General features: G+C 41.2%; 1 pseudogene; it reads left to right on the plus strand.

The window, feature by feature from the left end:
• Positions 1–952: 952 nt before the first annotated feature.
• On the plus strand, positions 953–1,605 carry LOC127232211 (protein SREK1IP1-like; annotated as a pseudogene).
• The last annotated feature ends 2,141 nt before the right edge of the window (positions 1,606–3,746 follow it).

Raw genomic sequence — 3,746 nt, forward strand, 5'->3', positions numbered from 1 at the left:
CATTGGCTTTTTGGCAGCCTGGCATATATTACATGCAGTCCTGAAGGTTAATAGCAAGCATGTGGGTGCCATTTGTTCTGAAAATCAAGGCACTCAGTTATTAAACACACCACAATACATACTTAACCAATTATAGTATTACTCGAAAAGCTGACTTCCGGAAGATGGCTACCTCACAGATTTTACAGCCAAATATGTGGTAGGGATGCTATCAAACCTGGATTGTCTGTAACAGGGTTTAACTCCCAGTTCACCAGTCTGGGAACAGATTTATCAAGTGCTTCTGTTAAGAGAGAATGAACTCACACACTTCCCAAACTCAGTCACTATAGAAGTTGGAATGCTAGAAAAACTGGCATTTAGCATCTTATCAATTATACTTTATCAAAATATGCTGACAGATTTTGTCTCCTTATATGTGTACAAGAGGGCAATGTGCTATTAAATAGCTTCTTTAGAAGATTCCTGTGAATATTTATGATTCCTGCAAAATTTCCCCTTCAGAAAGAAAAAAAAAAAATTAAAGTGCTAATATGGTGGTGGCACACGCCTTTAATCCCAGCACTCAGAAGGCAGAGGCAGGCCGATCTCTATGAGTTTGAGGCCAGCCTGGTCTACAGAGTGAGTTCCAGAATAGCCAGACTGTTACACATAGAAACCCTGTTTCCAGAAACAAAGTTAGGGGCCACTTTACTTGCTGTCAGTACCGTGGGAGGCTGCAATAATAAAGTCAATTTTGAACAGAGAAGCCAAAATTAGAAGCTGCAAAATCATCTTTAAAAGACTTATGGCTGCTTAGTTCCGCCAACCCTGAGCGCGCATCCGGCCTTCCCCTACCGTGTGCTATAGTTTGCGGAGTGGGTGGGAGAGATCTCTCTGACAGTGCGTTGTCCTCTCAACGGACCCGAACCTAACGCGATTTCGAAAGCCCAGGACTCTGCTCACCTGTGCCATGGCAGTCCCAGATTGGAACAAGGACAATGTCCGAGCAGGCTGCAAAAAAAAAAAAAAAAAAAAAAAAAAAAAAAAAAATGTGGCTACCCTGGCCACCTGACTTTTGAGTGTAGCAATTTTCTCCAAGTAGACCCCAAAAGGGACATCGTGTTGGATGTCAGCAGCACAAACAGCGAGGACAGCGACGAAGAAAACGAGGAGCTGAACAAACTGCAGGCCCTGCAGGAGAAGAGAATAAATGAAGAAGAGGAGAAGAAAAAGGAAAAAAGCAAGGAAAAAATTAAATTGAAGAAAAAGAGGAAAAGGTCTTACTCCAGCTCCACGGAAGAGGACTCTTCAAAACAGAAGAAACAGAAAAAAGAAAAGAAGAACAAATCAAAAAAAAAAAAAAAAATCACAAAAAGGAAAAGAAGAAGAGAAAAAAAGGAAAAAACATTCTTCCCCCAACCGTTCTGAATTCACTCAAAAGTAACCGAATCGGCCTAACTCAGGAAATTGAAGAATTCAGTATTTTCAACTATTGTACCTTCCTTGGAATTGCTATCTAATTACGCTTCACAGCAAATCCCAGCCTCTCCCATAGACATTTCTCACATGTTGGGACCCCTGTCTCTCTGCTCATCTGTATTAGACCCATCTTGTTCCTCGGCAGCCATGTCTCAACTATAGATACCTGTATTTGTGTTTCTGCGTGTTAGGCTAGCATTGTCACTTCATGAGTTAATTATTACATGGCTTTATTATAGTCAAACCAAGTAATCTGCATAGCATCTACTGAGTGGCATCTGCCTTCCAGTGAGGTAGCTAGGTTGGTGGTAGTGATTTGCTCTTGATACTGAAGAGTTTAATAGCTTTATCTACTGTGTAATGTATAAAGATGGTGAAGTTCTTCACTGTTGTTTTTTTAAAATTCTAGGCTTTTTAAATAATATCACTGAAGATAAAACTGCTTTACTGATCTTAAGTTTTTAAATGAATGGGGCCTATAGGAAGATAATGAAAGTATTTATAACATTGTTTTATGAAATGCATGTTTCTAGCACATGCCTCCCATTTTTATGAAAATTAAAATATCCCCTTTTTAAAGAGACCCAGTTAGCTGACTTGAAAGTCTGGCAGGGAGATTCTGTGCCAGTCAGGATTATCAGGGTCGATCCTGGGTTGATGAACACATGTGCCACATTGGCATGTCTTACAGTGATACCTCAAACGCAGAACTTTTGTGTGGAAACAGCAAAATCCTCATTAAAGCTGATTTTTATTATAAAAAAAAAAAGACTTATGGCTACCTAGGAACAAACAAGGTTGCCCACTGGCAATAAAATGGAAAGTACTGGGGTTCACCTTCATATATAAGGGCACTGTGCCGACAGGCATGCTGTGGCATTACCTTGCCTACATAAAAGAGTATTCCTAATCAGAGCAAGCAAGAGCTGGTTCCAGAAGAAGTACTAGAGGGAAGATTTTACTCTCCTATTGACTAACACACTTCACACACTCAGTAAATATGCAACATCATACTAAAGTGGCCAGCAGTCCTGCCTAGAGGTTAAGAAAATGGAGTCTAAAAATAAATTTCTACTACTTTTGACACCTGTAATTTTTCTGTGCTTTAGTTTTCTTAGCTGTGGGCGCCCACTGTACCTTGCAGGCGGACGTGCAGAGGGTGAACCTGTGAGGGCCATGTGCTCATGTACATTAGTCACTATCTGCATGTTCCCTCTGCTGGAACCTGCCTGTGAAGTCTTCCTGGGCAGTGGTCCCACAGTGTCCTTTGTATCCTCAGGAAATTGTGTGTGTGCTAAGGAGTTTTGGGTTTAATTGGAGAAGCCTCCTGTGTGTGTTTTCTCTCCCTCTCTGGCATTTGGTGGTAAGTGTGCTGTGGTAGGGATTAGCAGGTCAGAGGGATGGCAGAAGCAGGCTGACAGCTTGATGCCCACACTGAAAAGTCTTCTGTCTTCCTCCTCTGCATGCCTGCTGTGAAGCGCAGAATGAATAAAGGGAGGACAGTGGCCTCTGGGTTGAGATCAAATGCGTGGGAACGTGTGAGGCAATGTGAGAAAGAGAAAGGAGAGATTGGGTTGTTAAAAACCTGTAAGAGAATTTTAGAGACATTACATCTATTGATTTCTAATCTAGCCCTGGGGACCAATTAATCTTGGAGAGAGTTCCCAGGAAGTTTGTGGTTAACAGACCCTCATGGAACTCAGATAAATAGAGTCAGACTGAGTTCTAATGAAGCCCCAGGCCTCTGAAGTGAAGCATTTTTCACAGCCCACCCCTCTGTGAGTCTATAGTCTTTATATTACCCATGCTTCTATTATGTCATGATTATTGTACACAATTATGATAATGGCTGTCATGACTGACATTATGGGATTATGACTTATTCATTTGTGATCACATAATACCTTGCAAATGGGTATATAGTGAATAGTTTAAAAAGGAATACAAAAATACAGAGAAGAGAGGAGAGAATAGGAAAGAGAAGGAGAGGGGGAAGGGAGAAATAGGAGGAGAAAGAAGGGAGATGAGGAGAGAAGGATAGGGAAGGGAGAAAGAGGGGAAAAGAGGGGAAGAGAGAAATGCGAGAGAAAGGGGGAAGCAGGAAAATAAAGTGAAGGGAATGGACAGCTTTGAAGAAGGAGGAACAGAAGAGGAAGGCAGAGACATCTAGATCCCCACTTTTTTTTTTTTTTCAGAAGAGTTGTGGCAAATGCCAGAAAGGTCTTGTTTTAAAGATTCCTACAAATTGGATATACTCTTTCTTAATAACACATCTCAGAGTAATG

Source organism: Phodopus roborovskii, unplaced genomic scaffold, assembly GCF_943737965.1.
Source record: "Phodopus roborovskii unplaced genomic scaffold, PHOROB, whole genome shotgun sequence".
NCBI lineage: Eukaryota > Metazoa > Chordata > Mammalia > Rodentia > Cricetidae > Phodopus > Phodopus roborovskii.